The sequence below is a fragment of the Mauremys mutica genome, unplaced genomic scaffold (assembly GCF_020497125.1).
Source record: "Mauremys mutica isolate MM-2020 ecotype Southern unplaced genomic scaffold, ASM2049712v1 Super-Scaffold_100290, whole genome shotgun sequence".
In the NCBI taxonomy this organism is placed as follows: Eukaryota; Metazoa; Chordata; order Testudines; family Geoemydidae; genus Mauremys; species Mauremys mutica.
In genome coordinates this window covers 462,913-476,679 of record NW_025423305.1, presented here as the reverse complement: position 1 = coordinate 476,679, position 13,767 = coordinate 462,913, and the positions used below count along the sequence as shown (strand labels likewise).

Genomic DNA, 13,767 nt, shown 5'->3' with positions numbered 1-13,767 from the left:
CAGCAGATCCTGCCAAGCTCTGAACTGGGACTGTGAGAGTCAGAGTCCCGAGGGACGACCATCACACCACGGGACCAGCTGGCTGTGGGTTTTCTGCAGAACACCTGTGACCTCTAGTATTCACATGGCGGACTTGTCCACTGTGCTCCTTGGTTCTCTCCAGCTGTTCCCTCCCTCGAGACCCCTTCTCCTCCCCCATCTCTAGTTCTCGTCTCTGCTCTCACCCCACCCCCTTTGTTTTCTCAGGGACCTAGCCCCACCTTGCCGTGTTGTCCACTATCCCGTTTAACCTTCCAGATCGGCTGGGCCAGGAGCACATTCCCAGGTGGTTCTCCCCTAGGCAGAGAGCAGTGATGTCTGGTGTGTCCTCACGGGAAACCAGCTCCCAGAAACAGAGCCAGGAGCTGGTCCCAGCGCATCCCCCATCCGCTGTGAGGAGAGAAAATCACCCCCAGCCCAAGGCCCAGCCGCAAAGCGCTTGCTGAATTACAGGCTGTCTTGGAAGCCCCCTGCACTGTGCTGTGCCCACAAATCCATCTCCCCAGCCACAGGGGGACGTCAGTGTCATCGAACTCAGAGCCGTGGGGAAGGGAGCAGACAGGGTTAAACCCTGTGGTGCTTATGGCCACCACATGCATTGGCCTCCCCTCAGGCAGGGGACTCACAGGCCCTGGATCCCCTGCACCCTATAGCCTGGATCTCTGACACCCCCAGACCCAGCTGGGTAGCTGCTATTGCAGCCCCTCTGGGGAAGAAGTGGGAGCCACACTCGCCAGTGGCAATAGTTCAGAGGTGGCCACAGACTCTGTGGCTCAGGAAAATGGGGGCTTGGCTCTGCATCGCCCCGAGCAGGAAGAACAGAGGCTGAGGCGGGCACAAGAAGGGGCCAAGGTGACAAACAGGAACAGGGGAGATGTTCTTCTTGCTGCAATTCATCAAAATCTCATCCCTGAAAAGCTCCAGCAGGGGGGAAGCTCAGCCCACCAACCCCTCAGTGAGCTACAGAGATACAGGGCTGTCCTTACCCATATGGAAACTACGCAGCTGTGTAGGGCATCAGGAAATCTGAGGCACCAAATTGCCCCAAATTTCCTGGTGCCCTACGCAGCTGCGTACTGCTCCAGTGGCGAACTCGATCCCCCGGCTGGCTGAGCCGGCCAGGAAAGCTACCCCTGCCCCTGCTCCACCATCTCTTCCTCAAAGCCCCACCCCACTTGTCTGCCCCCACCCCTGCTCCACCCCATCCCTCCCCCCGCACTCCACCCCTTCCCCTGAGCTACATCCCGGTGGACGGCAGGAGGGATCAGGTGCACCCTGCACTCACCGGGTGGTGGGAAGTGGAACGACCTGGCCCCAGCCTGCTCTGCTCCACCAGCTCCCAGCCGCGCCGCTGGTGAGTGCTGGGGGGCGTTTTTCCCGCAGCCCCCAAGTGCCAAGGCTGGGAGCAGAGTGCAGCAGGCTGCGGCCGGATCACTCCATTTCCTGCTGCCCCGTGAGTGTGGGGTTGGGCCTGCCCTGCAATTACCGGGCGATGGGAAGTGGAGTGACCTGGCCCCAGCCTGCTCCACTCTGCCAGCTCGGGCTGGGGGACGGGGGTGCCGTGTAGGGCACCAAAATGTCTAGGGACAACCCTGAATAGATCATTTTTCCACAGGGGCCGATGGCTGTTAGAATAGAGATATACAGGCTGCCTGTACAGGCCTAGACTTTCAGAACTGCCGTGTCAGAGCTGGGAAGGGAACAACGTGGAACAGACTCTGTCAGTCTATAGAGATAAGCCCGACTGGTGTGAAGGGCTTCGGAATCTGCTTGCTTGGAAACTAACCCCAGTAAACATCCCTTTGTCTGCGCTTCCGACTTCTGGTCTTTTGCTGCTTGCTGTCTGCCTGACAAGAGCCAGGGAAGTGGGCGGGGGAAGGGAAAGCCCTCTAACAATGGCTCCTTGCTCCTCTCCCTCCAGGCTCAGGGGTCAAGGATGGGCAGGGCTCCAGGATCTGCTTGAGGGATCCTGGCACAGGGGCTGGTGGGGGAGAAAGGATTGTAGAGTCTGACCTGCACTCTGGAGAGGAGGTAATAAGTGAAGGGGCATTTTTGACTCCTCCCCTCCCTCAGTGTCCCAGGGCTAGAATTCTACATTCCACAGGGGCAAATGAGGGGGTGACACCACTTGGCTAATGAAAACCAGTGCTCCAGGGGAGATTTGAACTCACAACCTCAGCATAGCTTCTCTCAGCACTGCCCTATAAGTACTGTGTGCTAACCAATTGCGCCACTGGAGAACCTACTAGTTATCATTCTTTGAGACCCCCTAGGCTGATACAGACAAGGAGTGACCCCAAAACATTCTCAGTGGGGCTGAGAGCAGGTAGCGACAAGTGTTGTACTTGGTGGGGTGGATTCTTCTTAAGGGTTCCAGGCCCCATTTCAACCTTTTGTTCTTCCCTGTGTAATAACAGAGCTGGTTAAGACTCAATGCAGAGTCTTGCTGCAGACCAACAGATCGGAAATCACTGAGAACCAGCTCTAAGCATTAGTCCTGCTTTGGGACAGTGTCTCTCATGCAACAAACTGCCCAGTCTGCGCTAGCAGTGAGGCTCCCTCACTAACAGCTGAAATCAGGGAGAGCTGTGTGAAGTGCAGGGCCCCAGGGGTGCCTGAACAGGGGGGAACAACACCCCAGGACATTAAAAAATGGGAGGGCTCTGCCTTGCCACTTTGTAATGACCGTAAGGGCGAGTGAGGGTGGGGAGCGGACGGAGAGCAGTGAGCGGGAGGAGGAGTCTGGGGGGAAGAGGCAGCGTAGGAGCGGGGCCTTGGGGATAAGGGGTGGGGCAGGGGCGTGGCCTCGAGTGGAAGGGGTGGGGCTACTGTTTGGGCTCTGGTAGCCGCTACTTTTAGGCAGGGCAAGTGCAGGGGGCAAGTGGGACAATTTGCCCCACAAGCCCTGGCCGAGAATCCCTTCCCTGGCTAGAGGCGCCTTTTTAATTTGTATTCATCCGGCAGCGGTCTGGGTCTTCGGCAGTTCATCGGCGGGTCCTTCAGTGCTGCCGAAGATCGGGAGCAAGTGAAGGACCCGCCGCCACTGAAGACTCGGACACCGCTCAGTGAATACAAGCGCCGCAGCAGGTGGCACCTTTTTTATATCCGCTCCCACGTTTTGCCCCAGGCCCCCAAATCCTCTGGGCAGCCCTGCTTTTAGGGAACCTGTTCCGCTCCTGGTGGGACCACAAGACGTCCCAAAGCAGAGAGGGTGGCCAGCAGAGCGGTGACAGGGTGGAACGGCAAGTGGCCGGCAATGTGGCCAGACAGCGGAGGGAGAAAGGGGCTTTCCCCCCGGGAGGTGAGAGGTGAACTCTGGGTTTTCACTGACCCAGGGCAGCAGCTGTGAGTGAGGTGCAGTGAGAGTGTCAAATGGGGCCTGGAACCCTTAAGAAGGATCCACCCCACCGAGTACAACACTTGTCGCTACCTGCTCTCAGCCCCACTGAGAATGTTTTGGGGTCACTCCTTGGCTTTATCAGCCTAGGGGTCTGGGAGAATCACATCTAACAGGTGCTCCAGTAGCACAATTGGTTAGCGTACGGTACTTATAGGGCAGTGCTGAGAGGAGCTATGCTGAGGTTGTGAGTTCAAACCTCACCTGGAGCACTGGTTTTCATTAGCCAAGTGGCATCACCCCCTCATTTGGCCTGTGGAATGTAGAATTCCAGCCCTGGGGACCCTCAGGAGGGGGCTAATAAAAAATGTCCCCTTTCACTTATTATCTCCTCTCCAGGTCAGAATCTTCCATCCTTTCTCCCCCTGCAGCCCCTGTGCCAGGATCCCTCAAGCAGAGCCTGGAGTCCTGCCCAGGGCGTCTGTACTATTGACAAAGACTAAGTGACAGGGACAAAACACTCAAATCCCGCCTGGTGCGGGGAGCCAGGTTTGCTCTTCAAATTCTATTGTCGGTACATTTCCAGGCCTGGGAATGTCCCACAACAGCATTTAATGGGAAGCTGCCTGCAGAACAGTTACACTGCACAGAGCTCCTGTGGAGGAGGGGTGGGAATTAGTAACAGTTTGAGGATCGTTTGGGAAATGAGCCTTTGCTGACAAGGTTTGTCTCTGTTCATATTTCCCCTTCAGGTGTTATGTTGAGGGATCTTTAGTATATTTTTGTGAGGTTAATAACTATCTCCTCAACTTTATTTACTCAACTTAAAAATTGGTGTCACTTGATTTTTGCATCTCCCTGTGAAAATACAACTGACACGCAGGGCCGGCTCCAGACCCCAGCGCAGCAAGCACGCGCGTGGGGCGGCCCTTTCCCCGGGGGGGCGGCAGGCTGGGCCGGCGGACCTGCCGCAGTCATGCCTGCGGGAGGTCCACCGGAGACCCGGGACGACCGGACCTGCCGCAGGCATGACTGCGGAGGGGGCGCTCGTCCCGCGGCTCGGCTGGACTTCCCGCAGGCATGACTGCGGCAGCTCCAGCGGAGCCGCCGGACCTGCGAACCGTCCGCAGCTGCGGGAGGTCCAGCCGAGCCGCACGACCAGCGGACCCTCCGCAGTCATGCCCGCGGGAGGTCCGCTGCTCCCGCGGCTCTGGGGCGCCTCCCGCGCATGACTGCTTGGGGCGGCCAAAAAGGTAGAGCCGCCCCTGCTGACACGTGTGGCTTTCTACAGGGGGTCATGATGTTAAAGTTGGGGAATTCAGTCTCTGTACTTGTGGGGGGGTGGGCTGCTTTTTTACAGCTGCCTCAGGGCCAGGAACACTGGGCTGTTAGCTGCACCCACTGTCCTTGCCAGGGGCCCCTGCTGAACCCTGGGCGGCTGCCGTGCTGGGGTGACTATGCACGTGGAGAAGCTGCTGTGGAGCAATGTAGAGCAGGTGCAGGAAGGAGCCGGGGTCACTATTCACATTCTGAACTGCACAGTTTTCACTCCCAGCCCTACCAGTGCCCCTCACTCCCGACCCGCAGCCCCCTGGGTTCCCCACTTTGCTCCCCAGTCACTGCATGGCTGGTGCCCCTCACTCCCGACCCGCAGCCCCTGCTATCCCAGTCCTGACCTCCAGACTCACACCTCTGCTGGTGCCCCTCACTCCCGACCCGCAGCCCCCTGGGCTCCCCCCAGCCCTACCGGTGCCCCTCAGTCCCGACCCGCAGCCCCCTGGTTTCCCCCCAGCTCTACCGGTGCCCCTCACTCCCGACCCGCAGCCCCCTGGGATTCCCACTGAGCTCCCCAGTCACTGTGCTGCTGGTGCCCCTCACTCCCGACCTGCAGCCCCCTGGGCTTCCCTCAGCTCTATCGGTGCCCCTCACTCCCGACCCACAGCCCCTGCTATCCCAGTCCTGACCTCCAGACTCATAGCTCTGCTGGTGCCCCTCACTCCCGACTCGCAGCACCTGCTATCCCAGTCCTGACCTCCAGACTCACAGCTCTGCTGGTGCCCCTCACTCCCGACCCGCAGCCCCTCGGCTTCCTCCAGCCCTACCGGTGCTCCTCACTCCCAACCCGCAGCCCCCTGGTCTCCCTCCAGCTTTGATGGTGCCCCTCACTCCCGACCCGCAGCCCCCTGGGCTCCCTCCAGCTCTGACGGTGCCCCTCACTCCTGACCCGCAGCCCTTGCTATCCCAGTCCTGACCTCCAGACTCACAGCTGATTGCTTTGACAGACTGGTAGTGAGTTGGGTGTGGTGGCTGGAGAACGGACAAAGTGGTTACTGGTTTATGATTTTCTGTTTGCTCCTTTCGGGTAAGGGAAATAGGGAAAGAAAAATAAGCAAACTAATGAAGAGTGAAGAGCAGAAGACGCTAGAACTCCACAGGTTACAAGTTGCTGCCCAGAAAGGCTGAACACTGGGCGCTGGGAAAGTCTCTGTAACTAAGAAGCCCCTGAGCTGAGTGCATCCCAGTTTCAGTGAACTGCAGAGGGGGTGTCTCAGCACAAGAAAACAGGAAAATGTCCACCAGTGAGGCAGCTACTTAACTAGAGCTGGCCAGACTGGAAGCAGAAGAGAAGATAAAGGACCGGGAGTTTCAATTGAAGCTCAAAGAAGCAGAGGCACCTGTGCACAGAAGGGCTATGGAAGCAGAGGCAGCCAGGGAGGGAGCTGCTCACAAAAGAGCCCTGGAGTTAAGAGACAGAGAAATAGAGGCCCAAACTGAGGCCCAGAAGCATGAACTGGCTGTTATGGAGTGGAAGAGACAAAACCCTCCAGCAGCTGGCTGCACTTCCCCAAAAATCCACAAATGGGAGTGACTATGTCCACAGTATGATGAATCCAATGATATTGCTGAATATTTCATCACCTTTGAGAGACTCTGCACCTCTGTGAAATCCCTGGTGATCAAAAATTGGTCACATTGGTAGCCAAATTGATGGAAGTGCTATGGACATATTGAATGAGATGCCTATTGATGATGCTACAAACTATGGTAAATGTAAGGAACTAGTTTTAAAACAGTTTCAGATTACCCTGAAACCTACAGGGTTAAATTCAGGAGTCTTAAGAGGGGATCTGGATTCAGTAATGTGGCTTATGTAAATGAAATGAGAGATTTGTTAGATACGTGGGTGAAGGGAAAAGACATGACAAGCTTTGAAGGAATTTGTGATTTGGGCCAAGGGCAGGCATAGTTTCAGTGCACCCTTCCTTGCCAACACCTCAAACACATGCCTGAATTAAAAACCTTCTCCAAAGAGGCAGAACAATCTGCATCAGATCACTTACGAGGGTACACAAAGGAATTGGGAAATGTAATAGACACTAAACAAGTTAAATTGTGTGAACAAAACCTGTCTGCCGTAGATTTGCTGTTAATCTGGGGGTCTTTTACTACATCATCAAGACCAAGGAGTTAATACTAGTGGTAAACCTTTAAAGATGAGGGACATACCTGATTTGTGGGGGGAAAAAAAACTTTTGTACATGCTAGGGATGGTGACAAGACAGTCCCACAAGAATTGTTTCTTTTCAACTCATACCTGTAAACAGGCTGGAAGCTTGGCACAGCAGCAAAAGCATAACAGGCCTACGCTGCTGTGTGGGAGGGGAAACCGAGGCACATTCGTGGCTAAATGTCAAGACACCTACACATTAACATATATTGCTGTCTGCACTCTGTTAGCAATGATACACCCCAAGATGTTTTCAGGCAGCCGGGGACCAAGAACCCCATACCTTGCTAGACCACCCATGTAGGACATCATACAGTTTAAAGGTACTGAAAGGGGGTTGTGACCAGAGACAAGCAGGGATTTTAGGCATCCCGCCTCCGGCATGGACAGTGTCCAAGCCTCTGGCAGTAAGTTCAGGAGGAGGGTGTGATGTTGCACCCCCGCCCCAGGCCCACCCTTCAGCATTCCTGGGGAAAGACCATCATGGCCAACATGACTTTGGGCCAGTAGGTCAACCAAGAGGGCTGTCTCCTAGGCCTGGCTGCAGGTCAGCTGCAGGACTCCGAGTAAACCCAGCTCCTATCCTTCCCTATAGGGCTCCAGGCGAGGCCAGTCTGCTGAATCCGGCGTCCCCTCTGGTGCACAAGTCACAACAGCCAGCAGGCAAAAGACCGGCTCCCGCGTCATTTGAAAGAGCAAGACAAAGCCTTGAAACTCCAACTTAGGTATGAAGCAACAGGTCCCAGAGTCCCCCTGAGATCTGAGCTCAGCTCGCACTAGTCAGTGTCCTGACAGATGAACTTTACGCCAGGGGACCAGATGGTGTCACAGTCTCTAGACACCTGTGACCCTCAGCTGGCAGGTTTGTACTCTGCACTCACAGCTGCTCCCGCTCTCTTCTCCCCTCGGCTTTCTCAGCACCTGGCCCCACAGCGCTTCCTGCCAGCCAGAGACTGCGCTTTCTGGGCCCACTCCTGCAGATGTAGGCTTCTATCCTGCTTCCTAAGGACTCAGCAGGAGAAAGGGGCCTTTCCAGGAAATTGCTACGGCTTCTGGGAATCCGTGTGTAGCTCTGGATACCACCAGGAATCAGTTGGCTCCTGGCACACAAGGCAACTTAAAAGCTGAGTGCTTAGAAAGGGGCAGCTCAAACCCTGGGCTCCCAGATTAAGAGCCTGATGCTTTAACCAACGGAGCTAACCAGACTCACTGGCCGGGTCTCCTCCTTTTACCACAAGAGCGAGCAGGCAGGCAAAAGAGAGGCAAAAAAACCTCCCAGCAACCCCTCCTCTTTTTCTGCACAGCCACTGCCTGTCAGCAGGGTTCCTTCTCGTCCTCCTCCCTCAGTGCGACTAAGGGCAGGTCTACACTACAGGGGAAAATCGATATAAGATACGCAACTTCAGCTACGTGAATAACGTAGCTGAAGTCGAAGTATCTTATATCGAATTACCTACTGTCCTCACGGCGCGGGATCAATGTCCGAGGCTCTCCATGTCGACTCTGCTACCGCCGTTCGGGTTGGTGGAGTTACGGAGTCGACAGGAGCGCGTTCGGGGATCGATATATCGCGTCTAGATGAGACGCGATATATCGATCCCTGAGAAATCGATTGCTACCCGCCGATACGGCGGGTAGTGAAGACGTACCCTAAATCTCCGCACCTAGACAGCCGGTCTGTCTGCTGCACCCCAATCCCCCATGCCTGAGCCTCCCTGCCAAAGCCCTGCACCCGGCTCCATAGAATTAAGTCTCACGTGTCACTGGGAACTCGACTTCTGGTGCCCAGAGAGTCTCGGCCCCCTCAGTAGATGACCTGAGAAACACAGTGTCTGCCTTTTCCAAAGAAGAGCTTAGACCCCCTCATCATGTGGCCTAAAGGATGATTCAGGATTTGAGTCCCCTCGTGGTTGTGCTCACTTTGTGCTGCAAGTCCTGCTCCCTTCAGGGCTGGAACCTCTTCTTGGCTGCTCAGGCCAATGCTCTGGCTTCAGCTAGAGTCCCGGGAAGGAGTTGGGGGGTGGGTGTCACAAAGGCTGGGGCATGAGCCCCAGGTGCTTCCAGTCTCGGCTTTGCCCTTCCTGACTTGCCAAAGAAAATGGACAGCTGCCCGGGCTAGCGTGTGCGCCTGTCCCTGTGCTGGAGGGTACTTGCTACATAGCGTCTTTGGAGCCTGGGTGTTTCTCTGCTTCTCGCCAGCTGGGGAAAAGCCTCTTGGGGTAAAATCTCCGGCACCACTGCAAAAGTCAGCACCTTGAGTGGGACCAGTCAGAGGCCCCACCAGGGGGGCTGGCCCTGCTTTCCTACCATCTTGTGATGTTGGCCACAGAGCATCAGCAGCTGCCCCGCACGCTGGTGACCTTCAGTGGGTGTTTGGCATGGCAGGGAGCAGCCTGGCTGGGTGTTTTTGTGCCTGTCTGAAGGCCACACATAGGCATGGTCCTGCCCTTCTCTAGCCCTGACCTCAGTTGCTCTGTGGCTTTTAAGCCTTCCCTTGAAGCTGTCAGCACCAGCCGCCTCTGCTCTAGGTGCCCAGAGGAGGAGAGGTGTTGCTGGGTCACTTTCACAGATGCCCCTTCCCTGGTACTGCCCTTGCTCAGCTGTGTAGAGGAGCTTCCATCCCCAATCCCTGCCTGTCACTGCCCAGCAGCCCTCTGGCACCATTCCTGAGGGTCACCCTGCCTCACTCTCTCCCTGCCATGTTGGGAAAGACAGCTCCCATCTCTCCTTGTTAAAGCTCAGGTGGTTAAACTAGGGGCAGAAGCCCATTCTATGTTTCCCTACTGCAGAGCCCAAGCTCAGGGACTCACCTGAGCAGCCAAGAAGAGTTTCTAGCCTTGAAAGGAGCAGGACATTCAGCACAACGGTAAAACTGCAGAAACACAACCACCAAGGGACTTGACCCCTCAGTTTTCTGATCTACACTCAGACACCTTATCCATTAGGCCACATGGTAACACAAAATAAACCCCTCCAAGCACTTCTGTGGAAAAGGTGGACATTGTGTTTCTCAGGTCATCTGCTGAGGGGGGCCAAGACTCTCTGGGCACAAGAAGTCGAGTTCCCAGCGATACGTGAGACTTAATTCTATGGAGCCAGGTGCAGGGTTTTGGAAGGGAGGCTCAGGCATGGGGGATTGGGGTGCAGCGGACGGACCGGCTGTCTAGGTGCGGAGATTCAGTCGCACTGAGGCACAGGAGGGAGGAGGAGGAGGAGGAATCCTGCTGACAGGCAGTGGCTGTGCAGAAAAAGAGGAGGGGTTCCTGGGACTTTTTTTTGCCTCTGTTTTGCCTGCCTGCTCGCTCTTGGGGTGAATGGTGAAGTGGAGCAGCAGAGATGAGGGGAAGAGAGACAGAGAAGCAATGAGGACAGTGTACAGGGGGTTCAGGTCCGGCTATTGTGGGGAACTTCCCTGGTTTATACATGACCCTGGTGCAATTGGCGGGAGAAAGGATCTGAGTCCCCACCCCCTTACCCAGAGGCTGCCTGACCCCAAGGAGGCTCTTTCTACTCTCGTGTGTGGCAGAGACCTCGTAACCCTGACAAGGCTGGGCCCAGGAATCCTGAGGGGTTTGATGACCCCCAATCTTGTCATGATCACTTGAACAGGGGCTACAGTGTCCCCACTCTGGGCACTTCCCTGACCCACTCCTCATTGCATGTGCTTCAAGCAAACACCATTTATTACCCAGCAATCAATGTAAAACACAAGGAAAGATGGGAAAGGAAAACACGTCACCCTGTTCTGTGGCGCAGGGAGATCACAACCAGCGTCTCTGGAGGGTCAGGGCAGGTCACAGTCTCTCCCTCACATGTCCCAGGCCTCCTCCCCAGGCCCTGGCTGTGTTGCAGGGACACCACGGGCTGGACACTTGCTCTGGCAGTGGCCACGAGCTCTAGGTGACAGGCCCCTTGTTCCCAGTGTCAGCCCCCATGTAGGGGATATGATCCCCCCACCCCCAAAAGTCTGGCCTGCAAGATCTCTTGTTGGGTGGCATCTCCTTGCACTGGGCCTTATGCCCAGGGTCCCCCTCGCTCTCCCACGCTGCTCACTGCACCCACCTCCAGCCCCAGTGCTGCTGCGGCTCTGCCTCCAGCTCCCTGGGCTGCTCCTCTGGCTCCGCTTGCTGCAGCTCTTCTCCCAGCACAGATCTGCTCCCTGGGCAGCTTCTACGGCTCGTGCTGCTGCGGCTCGGCTCCCAGCACGGATCTGCTCTGGTTCTGCCTGGCTGGTGCAGCTCTGCTCCCCAGCTCTTCTCGGGCTCCTGCTCTCTCCTTAGCTCCGCCCCACTCTGGCCCAGGCAGTTCCAGCTCCCACGGAGGATGGGACCCCCTGGCCTGGTGACTCCCTCATTACACTGCCTGGCCTGTCAGTGCGGCTAACTTGGAGCTTTGGCCTCTCCCCATTGCCCCTGGGGACTGTCAGTCTCAGGGTCCTGATTTCCCATTGACCCTTCCCCCTTCTATTGGTGCTGGGAACTAGCCATTCAAAACCCCCACTAAGTTTTAAGGGGCCAACAGTCCCTTACACAAGCCAGCCCCGTGAGGGTCACCGATGTGCAGAGAAAGCAGCATGAGCTGCTCCCATAGTGTAACGGGCAGCACTCAGGACTCTGAATCCTGCAATCTGAGTTCAAATCTCAGTGAGACCTTGTGTTGGCTTGTGGTAAAGCCCTGGAGCTCCCAGTGCCCAACTTCCCTGTCTCCAGCTGTGCAAGAGCAAATCTTTCCCCTCCTGCTGGGTGACTCACACCTCCTAGAGCCAGGTCTCTGGCTGGGGTGGCCACAATGGGTTGGGGCTCTAGAACTTGCTACCCTGATGGTTGGGATTCTTGCTGCTTCACCTGATGCCCACAAGTTTGGCCCTGGTGCATCCTGCCACACTTTTCCTCTGGCCCACATGGCGCTTGAAGAAAGGAGGGTCAGGGCCGGGATTGATAGTCAGGGCTTGGCAGGAGAGAAGAAGAGCCCCAGGCTGGAGCCCCACACACCTTCCCTTCTCCTCTGGGCACCTAGAGCAGAGGTGGCCCAGCTCTGTCTGCTGGACACCTTGGCAGAGTAGGTGAGTTCATGTAAATACAGTCTGGTCCCAAAGCCTCCCCCCAACCCTGGCTCGTCACTAGCTGTCAGGGGAGAGCTCATTCACACCTTGCTTCCAAATCATTCTTTGAAATTCTGAGGTTGGCCAACATTGCCGAAGCCAATGCACCGACATTGTCAGCAAACACAACAGCTGGGTGAGGAAACCCGGCTTTGTCCAGACTTTTCAAACCTATTTTACTTTCTCAGGTACAAGTATTTTTCATACGTTGGAGCTGCTTTTGACGTGTGTGTTAACGTTGCAATTTCCATCAAATTTGCAACCAGTGACAACATTGGCAGCGCTGCATGTAACTAGCTGACCACTGGGGGTGGGGGTGTTGGGGAATTTCAGGGGAGGGGGTGCACAGCCCCCTGGCTGGGGGGCGTATAGGGAATGCCCGGTTTCACTGAATTGACTCTCCTACTGCAGCACCTCAGTAGGTCACATCAGAGAGGAGCTGCAGTGTCTAGGCAGTGGGGTGCCTGTGCCTTTAAGAGCCCAGCCCTGGGAAGCCCATGCTGAGAGGTGCTGCCTGTGGGAGGGGAAATAGAAAAGCCCCTCTGCTCCCCCCTGCATCTTTGCAAACACTGGAGTCTCAGCCCCCCGGGGTAACTGTTACCCCTCTGCCCCTGCCTGTGCCGGGGTTTAACCCTCTGGCAGCGCCTCCCCCTGGGCTTAACCCGGCTCCTTCCCCCCTCCCTGACTTTGCCCTTCAGCCCCTCTCCTAACTCTGCCTCCAGCTGCTTGACCCCCCGACCAGTCAATTTCCACCCCCTGCTCAGACCCTGGCCACCCCCCTCCTCTGATTTGCCCCCCTTTGCCCCTCTTTAATCCCTGTAAAAAGTAGGGGGGGCTGGGTCCCATTCTCGGGGGGGTGGGCTGGGCGCCTGGCCCCTGCCTGCCCAATGCTCAAAGCGCCCCATGATCTTGCGGATGTTTGCCGAGTGCTGCAGGGTCACCTGCAGGGGGAGAGAGACCTGGTTAGGAGGTGATGCAGCCAAGGGAGCCTCACCCAACACTGAGATGCAGCCACCTCTGGGGAGGGTTGCACAAGTCAGCAAATGAATTTGGAACAGGAAATGCACTGAAAGGACCAAGGCAGCTGCAGGAGGTCGAGAAAACCAGAAAAAGCAGGAGCCCTGGATCCCAGCCCTGCCCCTCCCCCTCTCTACCCCCTAACCCCCAATCCCCTCCCACATTTGAGGGGAGAACCCAGGAGTCCTGGTCCCCAGCCTTGCCCACCCCCATATTTTGATATGGCTCCATCCAACAGCTGCCCCCCCAATTCCAGGGCACTGCCATGGGGCACACTAGGGCCTGCCTGTTTGCACAGGACGGGCGACACCAGTGCCCCAGGGTGGGGAGAGACGATGCTAAGGGAGAAGCAGGCAGCAGACACCCCCACGACAGAGTAAGAAGTGCTAGGGGGCGCCGTGCTGCAAGGAGTGAGGGGGGTTGTCAGGGAATGGGAGGATCTCCCCTCACAGCAGGTGCATCTGTCTCCCCCGCAATTCCTCCCCAGCCCTACCCTGGCCCAGGCTTATCCCGGCCCAGCTACCAGGGTTACATTTGGCCTGGATTCCCCAGCTGCTGGGGGAGGGGCGTGGGGCTGGGGGGCATGAGCCTTTACTCCCCCTTCCCCCGACACAGCTGCATGGGCACTGACCAAAGGAGCCTGCAGCACTGCTGCCTAGAGGAAACTGAGGCACCAGCCAGTGACAGACACATCATGGCTCTCCTCATCCTCATCCTCTTTTCCATCTCCCCCCCGGGGGGGGGGAAACTCAGGGCAGTTGCATA

General features: G+C 56.7%; 1 non-coding gene across 1 annotated transcript; it reads left to right on the top strand.

Annotated features, from left to right (window-relative positions):
- The first annotated feature begins 3,554 nt into the window (after positions 1-3,554).
- Positions 3,555-3,648, top strand: TRNAI-UAU. The gene is made up of 2 exons: positions 3,555-3,592; positions 3,613-3,648. It is a non-coding gene; the product is annotated as a tRNA-Ile (tRNA).
- Positions 3,649-13,767: the final 10,119 nt, after the last annotated feature.